Raw genomic sequence first — 12,422 nt, forward strand, 5'->3', positions numbered from 1 at the left:
GAATGTCAGTCAGTCTGAAAAATTGGGAAAACTTTGAAAGTGTCCCCAAGTGCAGTCACTAAAACCATCAAGCGGTACAAAGACTGGCTCACATGCGGACCGCCCCAGGAAAGGAAGACCAAGAGTCACCTCTGCTGCGGAGGATAAGTTCATCCGAGTCACCAGCCTCAGAAATCGCAGGTTAACAGCAGCTCAGATTAGAGACCAGGTCAATGCCACATAGAGTTCTAGCAGCAGACACATCTCTAGAACAACTGTTAAGAGAAGACTGTGTGAATCAGGCCTTCATGGTAGAATATCTGCTAGGAAACCACTGCTAAGGACAGGCAACAAGCAGAAGAGACTTGTTTGGGCTAAAGAACACAAGGAATGGACATTAGACCAGTGGAAATCTGTGCTTTGGTCGGATGAGTCCAAATTTGAGATCTTTGGTTCCAACCACCGTGTCTTTGTGCGACGCAGATAAGGTGAACGGATGGACTCTACATGCCTGGTTCCACCGTGAAGCATGGAGGAGGAGGTGTAATGGTGTGGGGGTGCTTTGCTGGTGACACTGTTGGAGGTTTATTCAAAATTGAAGGCATACTGAACCAGCATGGCTACCACAGCATCTTGCAGCGGCATGCTATTCCATCTGGTTTGCGTTTAGTTGGACCATCATTTTTTTTTCAACAGGACAATGACCCCAAACACACCTCCAGGCTGTGTAAGGGCTACTTGACCATGAAGGAGAGTGATGGGGTGCTGCGCCAGATGACCTGGCCTCCACAGTCACCGGACCTGAACCCAATCGAGATGGTTTGGGGTGAGCTGGACCGCAGAGTGAAGGCAAAAGGGCCAACAAGTGCTAAGCATCTCTGGGAACTCCTTCAAGACTGTTGGAAGACCATTTCAGGTGACAACCTTTTGAAGCTCATCAAGAGAATGCCAAGAGTGTGCAAAGCAGTAATCAAAGCAAAAGGTGGCTACTTTGAAGAACCTAGAATATGACATATTTTCAGTTGTTTCACACTTTTTTGTTATGTATATAATTCCACATGTGTTAATTCATAGTTGTGATACCTTCAGTGTGAATCTACAATTTTCACAGTCATGAAAATAAAGAAAACTCTTTGAATGAGAAGGTGTGTCCAAACTTTTGGTCTGTGCTGTATATATATATATATATATATATATATATGGTTACAGTTCTCTTTAACTAAACTGCAGTAGCCTTAAAAGGGTTATCTGGACTATAAATACTAAGTAACCCTTATTTGGGTGGCTTACTTTGAGACAGATTTTTATGCCAGAATTATGCCAACGTTTTGGCACAAAATGGCACATCTTAAGCTCTGACCCTTTCTTGTGAAGCCCCACCTTCTTTCCACGAAACCACACCCATTTAGTGGTTCTTTTGATTGTGTCTCAATTGATATAACCCAATGGGTTATATCGATTGAGACACAATCAAAAGAACCATCAGCACTAACTGCACAATATCTGTATACCAGTAGACAATAGCGCCACCATGCCAACTATAAACTTGATATATCTTGATATATCCCCGTGTTTACACATCTGAGGATTTCAACTGTCAATACCAATAAGTGACTATTGTTCCTATACATTTTGCCTTTTTTGGCACATATAGGAAACTTTTTTTAAAGACTTTATCTTTATTTTTTTAGGTTGATCAACCAATCGAACATTTGTCTTTGATTTTATATGTCCACATACATTTTATGGTTTATGTTATTTTGTATATATACTTTTTATTATTCTTTATACATGCTCTTTTTACATATTGTTTTCCAATAAATGTACAGTTATACAGCAAACTGACTAAAAGAAGTCCATACAGTACCGGATAGCAGAGTGACCCCCAAAATTAAGTTTATTCCTACAAATATATTTGTGTCTTTGTGAACAAAATATTGGAAATGCAGACACTGACAACCTAAAAAGTTGAAAGGATTACAAGAAAGTCTACCAAGATCATTAGGATTTTAGCAATTACTTGGGCCTAAACTTTATCTTACTTAATCCAGTGACTGACAGCAGAGGTCACATAAATGGGGAATGACACATGGCCCCTACAGGCCTGGTGGCAATTGAAGCAGCAGGATGTTTAAAAGGTGGGTAAGGCTTATTGTGTATTTTATGCAACCTATTGCACTACTCCAATTAGAGATGAGCAAATTGATTTTATCGATTCAGAATTTGTTCAGAATTTGAAAATTAACCCATTTCTTGTTATTTGTTTTGGATGAATCACAGAGAGCATAAGAGAGAGAAAGATATTCAAATTAGATTTCCTTTAAAAAAAGAAAATAACACAGCCTATCTGATGCCAGCAGAAGTAGGAGTTGCTAATTTGCAGTGTTTGCTGGATGGCATTGCTGGTCTTTCTCATTGGGGAGACCATCTAGTATTATGGCATTATGCGTTAAGAGGCTAATATTGTGTATCTTTCTATTTTCTAGCCCATATTGCCAGAGTTGCTTATCTCTACTGACAATCATATGACTCTGCATTAGGTCCTCAGCAGAGGCGTAACTACCATAGCGGCAGACCATGCGACTGCTATGGGGCCCAGGGCAAGAGGGGACCCAGTCTTAGTTCAGATTACCTCCTCTTCTACTGGAGGTAAAAACTTGGTCAGGATTCTACCCTCTAAAGGAAAAACTTTTAGCAAGTGAGGCAGTGAAAAAATGGCCCAAGGGTCATTGAAAGGGGTTTTGTCATGGAACCATGAACCAGACGTACAACAAGAGATGAGTGGAAATAAGAAGGCTTTATTGAAAATAAAGCTGTAAGGCAAAAGTCCAAACGGATGGCTAAACCGAAGCAGGGTCTAGCGAAACCAGGGATCAGGAACCAGAAGGGTAGTCAAACGAAGCCAGGATCAGGAACCAGCAGGGTAGTCAGACGAAGCCAGGATCAGGAATCAGCAGGGTAGTCAGACGAAGCCAGGATCAGGAACCAGAAGCAGCAGCAGTCTTAGAAGCATGTGAGCACAGGAGGACCAAGCAAGGAACTGAAGCCACAGACCTCCTATATATATGAGCTAGGCATCCAGCTCCTCCCAGTGGGAAGGAGGAGCCGCAGGGTGGGAGGCTACAAGAAACCCAGAAACCAAGATGGCCGCCAGCACATGTCAAACGAAGGAGAACAGCAAGGAGGTAAGACCATGACAGTACCTCCCCCTCAAGGGCCCCTCCTCCGCGGAGTAAGGAACGGTTTCTGAGGGAAGCGTGCGTGGAAGGCTCCGAGCAAGGCAGGAGCATGGACATCTGCGGAGGGAACCCAGGAACGCTCCTCTGGACCATAACCACGCCAATGGACCAAAAACTGCACCCGGCCGCGGACCAGGCGTGAGTCCAGGATATTGCTCACCTCATACTCCTCACGATTGCCCACTTGGACCGGACGAGGCCGAGGAATCGAGGAAGTGAAACGATTACACACCAGTGGCTTCAACAGGGAGACATGAAACACGTTGGAGATCCGCATGCCAGGAGGAAGCGCAAGGGCATAGGCTACCGGGTTTACCCTGCGAAGCACTCGGAAGGGACCAACAAAGCGAGGCGCCAGCTTGGGAGTGGGCACTCGAAGGTTGAGGTTGCGGGTGGACAACCATACGCGGTCTCCGACCTGGTAGGAAGGAGCGGGCGCTCGTCTGCGATCAGCCTGGAGTCTCTGGCGCTGCGCAGAGACCTCAAGGGACCTCTGGATCTGTACCCAAGAAGCACGTAGGACGGAAAGGTGATCCTCCACAGCCGGAATATCCTGGGGAGAGAATACCTCCGGTAACACGGCAGGTTGGGACCCATAATTGGCCATGAAGGGAGACGTCCCAGAGGAAGAGTTCACCGCCGTGTTCCTGGCAAACTCAGCCCAAGGCAGGAGGTCAACCCAATTGTCTTGGTGATCGGAGACATAGCAACGAAGGAATTGCTCCAAGGCCTGATTGGATCGTTCTGCGGCCCCATTGGACTGAGGGTGGTAGGCCGAGGAGAAAGAGAGATGAATCCCCAACTGGGAGCAAAAGGCGCGCCAGAACCTGGACACAAACTGACTCCCCCGATCCGACACAATCTCCTTGGGCAAACCGTGCAACCGGAAGACCTCCCTGGCAAAGATCGAGGCCAACTCTTGTGCAGAGGGTAACTTCTTGAGGGGAACACAGTGGCACATTTTGGAAAACCGATCCACTATCATGAGAATGACCGTATGGCCTCGGGATGCAGGGAGGTCCACAATAAAATCCATCCCCAGGTGTGACCATGGACGCTCCCCGGTGGCTATGGGTTGCAAAAGGCCCAACGGAAGGTGCCGAGGGGACTTACTCTGGGCACAAACGGAGCATGCCGCTACATATGCGGCGATGTCGGAACGTAGAGAAGGCCACCAGAACAGACGTGAAACAGCCCAGGACAGCTGATTCTTTCCAGGATGCCCCGCGGCCTTGGAGTTATGGTAGGTTCGCAACAACCGAGTGCGCAACTCCTCAGGCACAAAACACCTGCCGTTGGGTCTCCCAGAGGGAGCACCAGATTGAGCCGCCAAAATCTGCTCACCCAGGGGAGAGGTCAGGCTGGTGCGAATGGCGGCCAGGATCTGATTCGGAGGTATGACCGAAGTCGGAATCGACTCCTCCCCGGACAGCTCGGAGTACTGCCGTGATAAGGCATCCGCTCTGATGTTCTTGGAACCGGGTAGGTAGGAGACCACGTAATTAAAACGTGACAAGAACAGAGCCCATCTGGCCTGACGTGGTGTCAATCTCTTGGCCTCAGAGAGGTAGGTCAGATTCTTGTGGTCCGTCAGGATGAGAACCGGAACCACCGAGCCCTCGAGCAAGTGCCTCCATTCTTTAAGGGCCTGCACGATGGCCAATAACTCCCTGTCACCAATCTGGTAGTTGCACTCCGCGGAAGACAGTTTCCGGGAGTAAAACCCACAAGGAAGCAGAGGACCCTCTGGTGTTCTACGCTGAGACAGGAGGGCGCCTACTCCCATCTCAGACGCGTCCACCTCGAGGACAAACGGCAACCCAGGGTTGGGATGCGACAGAATCGGAGCCGACACAAAGGCGGACTTTAGAGCCTCAAAAGCTCGGATGGCCTCGGGCGGCCAGACCTGGGGATTACTGCCCTTCCTGGTCAGATCCGTGAGAGGCTTGGCTAGCATGGAAAAGTCCCTGATGAACTTCCGATAATAATTGGCGAAGCCCAAAAAGCGCTGCAGGGCACGAAGACCACTGGGCTGGGGCCACTGTAAGACAGCCGAAACCTTCTCAGGATCCATGGAGAACCCCTCAGCGGAAATGATGTAACCTAAGAAGGTTACCTGGGATCGGTGAAATTCGCATTTCTCAAGCTTACCGAACAGCTTGTTCTCTCGTAACCGTTGCAACACTCGTCTGACATCCAGAATGTGGGCCTCCATGGATTCAGAATATACCAAGATGTCATCCAAATAGACCACCACACACTGCTGCAACAGGTCACGGAAAACATCGTTGATGAATTCCTGGAAGACTGCGGGCGCATTGCACAACCCAAAGGGCATAACCAAGGATTCATAATGACCGGTCCTGGTGTTAAACGCGGTCTTCCACTCATCGCCCGCCTTGATCCTTACCAGGTTATATGCCGCCCTCAGGTCGAGTTTGGTAAAGACCGTGGCCCCTTTGAGGCGATCGAACAGCTCGGAAATCAAGGGTATCGGGTAAGCGTTCTTGATCGTGATGCGATTGAGACCCCTGTAATCGATGCAAGGCCTCAACTCACCGCCCTTCTTTTTCACAAAGAAAAATCCAGCCCCTGCCGGGGACGAGGATTTGCGAATGTGTCCGCGTGAAAGCGCCTCCCTCACGTACTCCTCCATGGCCTCATTCTCCGCTACCGACAGTGGATAGACTTTGCCACGAGGCGGAACGGCACCAGATTGTAACTCTATGGCACAATCGTATGGGCGGTGCGGAGGTAGGGCAACCGCACGCACCTTATCGAATACATCCCGGTACTCCTCGTATTCAGGAGGCAACAGAGAGTCCGAGGAAGTACACAGCAACTTGACAGGCCCATGGATGCAACTAGCCCCACACTGCGGTGACCACGAGAGGATCTCGGCCGATTTCCAATCGAAAGTCGGATTATGCTTCTGGAGCCAGGGGTACCCCAAGACCACCGAGTAGTGTGGAGACGAAATAACCTGGAGACAGACCGACTCTCTGTGAACGGCACCAATGGCCATCCCCACTGGAAGGGTCTCATGAGTCACGTGTGGCGGCAGAAGGGGTCTGCCGTCTATCGCCTCAAGAGCCAGTGGGGAACCTCGAGGCTGCAGAGGAATGGAATTGGCGGCAGCGAACACACTATCAATGAACAAACCACCAGCACCAGAGTCCACCAACGCCTGGGTCGTCACCGAGCCCCCGACCCAGGAGAGGACAACAGTAATCAGTGGTTTGTCAACACGGGAAACCGGGGACGAGGAGACTCCACTCAAGATCTGCCCCCGACAGGATCTCAGGTGCGAGCGTTTCCCGGACGGTTCGGGCATGCCAACCGAAAATGCCCACCGAGACCACAGTACATGCATCGGCCCTCGCGTCTCCGGAGTACCCTCTCCCCCTCGGACAGGCGAGCAAACCCCAGCTGCATGAGTTCACCCCCAGACAAGTCATCCCCAGGAGGCGTGGGAGGAGAGGGAGGCACGGGTGGGACAGCAAACGTAGGCGCCAATCTGTTAGAAGGCCTCCGCAGGCTCTCCTTAAAGGAAGGTCTCTCCCTGAGTCTGGTGTCAATCAAAATCAGGAAAGAAATAAGAGACTCGAGCTCCACTGGTAAGTCCTTAGCTGCAACCTCATCCTTCAAGGCATCCGAGAGACCATGAGAGAAAGCAGCGACCAGAGCCTCATTATTCCAGCCCACCTCTGCTGCCAGGGTACGAAACTCAATGGCGTATTCAGCTACGGATCGTGAACCCTGTCTGATGGACATAAGGAGCTTCGCAGCAGAGGCAGCACGAGCCGGCACATCGAATACCTTCCGAAGAGAAGCAACAAAACCAGAAAACTCGGCAACCACCGGATTGTTGTTCTCCCATAAAGGGCTGGCCCAGGCCAAGGCCTTGTCCGAGAGCAGCGAGATCAAGAAGCCCACCTTTGATCTCTCAGTAGGAAAGGCATGTGGCAGCAACTCGAAGTAAATGCCCACCTGGTTAAGGAAACCTCGGCACTGAGTTGGCTCTCCCCCAAAGCGCTGTGGAAGGGGGGCAGAACCGGTCATACCCCGAAACACCGCAGGCGCAGCAACAGGTGTCGGGGTAGACTCTGGCGCAACAACCGGAGCGGCAGTAGGAGCGGGCCCAGGAGCGACAACCGACCCATCGGCAACGGAAGCTAAATGAGCCGTGCGTTCAAGCAGGGTTTGCAACGCCACAGCGAACCGACCCAACAGGTGATCCTGCTGATCAAGTCTGGCAACCAGCGTAGGTAGCGAGGATGGCCCTGTACCATCAGAATTCATGGCTTGGTCCTAATGTCATGGAACCATGAACCAGACGTACAACAAGAGATGAGTGGAAATAAGAAGGCTTTATTGAAAATAAAGCTGTAAGGCAAAAGTCCAAACGGATGGCTAAACCGAAGCAGGGTCTTGCGAAACCAGGGATCAGGAACCAGAATGGTAGTCAGACGAAGCCAGGATCAGGAATCAGCAGGGTAGTCAGACAAAGCCAGGATCAGGAACCAGAAGCAGCAGCAGTCTTAGAAGCATGTGAGCACAGGAGGACCAAGCAAGGAACTGAAGCCACAGACCTCCTATATATATGAGCTAGGCATCCAGCTCCTCCCAGTGGGAAGGAGGAGCCGCAGGGTGGGAGGCTACAAGAAACCCAGAAACCAAGATGGCCGCCAGCACATGTCAAACGAAGGAGAACAGCAAGGAGGTAAGACCATGACAGGTTTAGGCAGAAACCCTTCTGTCCTGTGTGGGGGGCCTGGTTAGATCCTTGCTATGGGGCCCTCACTTCTCTATGTACGCCACTGGTCCTCAGATCCCTACCCCAAGAGATAAACAGTAAATTAAATGAATAGACATTATAAATACACAAAAAAATATCTATGTAGAATGTTCTCGATCTACAAGATCTATATCCGTGAAGGACTGAAAATGTATTTACAAGGTTAGTGTCAATGTAGTTTTGCGCTCTCTGCAGCCTTTTGTCCTTGCTCAATATACTGAATTCCCAAAGAAGATTTTGACTGTATATTCTGTCAAAAGGACTTGTGATAAAAGAGGGTATGTGTAAATTGAGCAAGCACAGGAGAAAAGACATTATGTATACTGTATATGATATTCTACTTTGTATTGATCAAACCCATTTGGTAGACTGAACATGAACCTAATCATCAGATCCTGCTTAAGCTTGCGCTTCCCCCGGTAATTGACTCTTGCATATTGATTAAGATGTTGATGTGTCCAGAACTGATCGTCAGTAATGCAGCTGAAAATGGCCCTATTCTCCCAGTAGTTCTTAGCACTCACTCTGCTGCTGTCACCATGCTCACTCTAATGGATAAAGCTGTCATTCCGCAGCTAGGATATCTTGCAGGCAATGCAGACGAAATTAACAGTTCAATAATTTATAGGACATGGAAAAAAACTTTACCCAACAAGTCACATTGATTACTGTAAGTGTTTTGACTGCATTTGCCTAGTTTGCATACAGTGAGCTCTTTTAAAGTACTATTTGCATCAGCTTACGATTAGCTAGTTGGATATGAAATATAAATTCTATTTAAAACAAATGTAAGGCCATCAAGTAAACTATCATGTAAGGTAAGCAATGTCACCAGAAGGTTTCTTAAAGGGCCCGTGTCACTTCAGAAAATAGCATCTATTATGTAGCAGAAGTTAATACAAGGCACTTACTAATGTATTGGGATTGTCCATATTGCCTCCTTTGCTGGCTGGATTCATTTTTTCATTACATTATACACTGCTAGTATCCATGGTTACGACCACCCTTCAGTCTATCAATGGTGGCTGTTCTGGCACACTATAGGAAATAGTATTGCTCTATTCCATCGCTGGGACCTTGGTAGCACACATATTCTAGTGCTTTTTCTGATAGTGTGCAAGCCTGACGAGCACTGATTGATTGCAGGGTGGTAGCAACATTGAAACAATACATTAGTAATTGCCTTGTATTAATGTCCTCTACATAATAAATGCTGTTTGCTGAAGTGACACATCCCCTTTAAGTTTGCCAAACACATTAGTCTAAAGTTGATCAAAATGGACGTTTTCTTCCAAAATGATTGTTTGTCCGGTGAAATTTAACAGTGAACAATCGCCTTAGCTGACCGATGACACACCATTTTCATGTGAAAATAAGTCGGTCATGTTTAATATTTTCTTCCGATAGTCAGTTGAAAGATTTTTTGTCCCAAAAAACTTACTTGCGGCGAAAGATCCTTTTTTGAAAGAAGATTCCCTTAAAGATCTTTCGTTGAATTTTCGTTATTTTATTGAACTTTTATAACCACTTTGATCAACTGTAATGGCCAATATAGACTAAAATGTGCATGGTCATGTCTGTGACTGTTTGTTTAACTGATGCTCTACCATCAACCAACTTCTATCTAATGTGTATGGCCACCTTTAGTCTTTAAATTAAGCACTTTGTAACTTATTTTAAGAGTTTACATTGATTACATATTTTGAGGATAAAGTAAAAAATAATAATAATAATAGGGTATGACCATATGGTCAAGTTTCTGTATGCAGTTTGGAAAGCCAAAATCAGGAGTGGATCAAAAAAGGAGAGAAAGTATACAGAGCATATACCACTTCCCCTCTTTTTTGAATTCACTCCTGTTTTCAGAACAGCTTTGGACTGCCTTCGCAACCTTGACATGGTGAATGGGCCTAGGCATTTTCATCAAAACATATACAAATGCCCTCATATATAGTTTATAGCTTATGGCATGGTATACAATTGCTGTAATTATGCTGAGAAGCAATGTGAATTGTGCTGAGAAACAATAGATCCATGCATAGAATGTAGATGTGTGATCAATGTTCTCTCTTTTTCTTTTGGAATTTTGTTAATGGATGAAAGTGTGGATGATTGATTACATGGCACTTCTGATGTTCTTATAGGAGGAAAATCAATTGTTTGCCGATACCAGTTCTGTGCAAGATTACCAAACCTTGTGTTTTTGGTTAATGTTCAAGGGGTGTATGTGATATAAGCTTACTAGTATGTAATGCATATTTGGAACTATATTAACACATTATTTCCCATGCAAACTTGGCATGAATCTAAATGAAGCCACACATGTATGCTCAGCTGTACTGCGCAACTTCACACAACAGCCACTAAAGAGCCTTTTAAGTAGCACTTAGAAATGAGTGAATTTCCTGAAATGTGTTACCGTTCTGATTCTATCAATTTGAAGACAGATCTGATTCATAGATTTGACCTGAACTGAAGGTACCCCAATTGCCCTTAAAAGTCATGTATGAGATTCTGTGGTATCCTAGGACTGTATCCAACCCCTTTCATGCTCTTTAACTCGAATACAGCATTAATAAGGTCAAAGTAACAGCAACATAATTGTTATGGCTATGGGTGGAGATGAACAAAGTTATAAAAAATTAAATTCGGTGGCTTCACCGATTTTTACAAAAAAATTTGATTCATTACGAATTACTTACTCATGAATTGCATTCCACTGTATGTAGCGGGAGCAATGACGGGGAAAGGCGATCGTGCCTGCTCCTGTCATTGAACCTCTTAGATGCCGCGTTCATTACTGATCGTGGTATCTGACAATAAAATTGAGGCCTTTCAGGGGTTAATCAGGGATTAAAAAATATATATACTCACCTTATATATACTCACGCTCATTTGCTTGCAGAGAGGCTGTCCCAGCCATCTTAACTGAAGAAACCACACAAAATCTTGATGAAGTCCTCATGCTGGCCAGGCGCAGAAGTGGTGACATCACATGTCACTGCACACAAGATTTGGCACGTTTTCTTTAATCAAGATGGCCATAACGGCCTTGCCACGAGCTAATGAATAAGGTGACTGTGTTTTTTTTTTGTTTTACGGCCATTTCAGGAAAAATAGATTTGTTATCACGAAGCGCAAGGAACTTTGGCTTCACGGCAAATCCATTTTTTCTTTAAATTTTGATCAAAATTTTTTTGACTTTGATTCGCTCAACACTAGCTATGCGTAAACAGATGGTATCTGGTGGAAACAGCTTGTTTAAAAACCCACTGCACTGTCAATATTTTGATGCTTTTTAAAATAACAAAGGCCCAAAAATAATCCCTTTGTTGTGGCTGATACCTGCTGGTACCAGAATAAGCAATGGTTTGTTTATAACAAGAGGTTTAAAAATTATCCCCTTTTGGGGAGTAGCAACACAGTTAAAGAAAATATTGTATATATCATCCTGAAAAAGTAAAAGCTTTAAGCCACAAAAAGTTTGCCATTTGGGCACAGATTTTTTATAGTTTCAGATTTGTTATACAGGATTGGATTCCCAGTGACAGCAGTATAGTATAGTAGTACACTGATGGCAAACTGGGCCAGTTCCGGTCAGTGTCGGACTGGGGGGCTTAAGGCCCACCTGTAAACTTCAATTGGATGGCCCACTGTACAGCTAGATTTAAATACTATCCACTCACACAGCCGCAGCAAGGTGCTACAATATGATTGATTATTAGGGCCCTTGCAGTGACTTCAAGAGGGAACGTCCCTGGGGAAAGAGGTTACTGGCTGGCCTGTTTCTGTATCTAGGAGTTACCTCAGCTATCTAATGCATCTTCACTATAATAATAAACTACAGTAGGTACTTTGTTATATAATCTACCGAGTTTTTTATATGATCACATAGGCTGGTTGAGACACTGTACACTGCCTTTCTATATGAAGTGCAGTCAGTTTACAGTGTTATGTGATATTGTGCGGGTGATGGAGTATTAAGGGCCCACCTTGCTCCCCTGTTCCCTTGTGGGCCAGTCTGAGCTTGCTTCCAGTCCAATCAGCTGACCCAGGGGTCACAGGTCAGAGTATGTCCTGGAGTAACTGTACAATCCAGGAACAGTTGATTTTGAATCCCAAAAATAGTCACTTTCACAAAATGCATCCACTTTGGTCCTAGGATAAAGTCCCCCATTCAAGTAGGAGAAGTCATAATATGTTCAATGTCAGGGTTGCAAAATTGTGTATAGGAGACCCTCCACAATAGGTCATCTTATATGTCCAAGTTTGTTTTAATCACAAACCAATGCTAAAAAGTCCTATTAAACTTTTTCAAAGGTGGTTTGCATCTGTAAACCATGCTCATTTGCTAGACCTACTTTCCAAAAATATTATCACAATTGCTACCAAAGAATATATGAATT

This window comes from Bufo gargarizans, chromosome 1, assembly GCF_014858855.1.
Source record: "Bufo gargarizans isolate SCDJY-AF-19 chromosome 1, ASM1485885v1, whole genome shotgun sequence".
Taxonomy (NCBI): domain Eukaryota; kingdom Metazoa; phylum Chordata; class Amphibia; order Anura; family Bufonidae; genus Bufo; species Bufo gargarizans.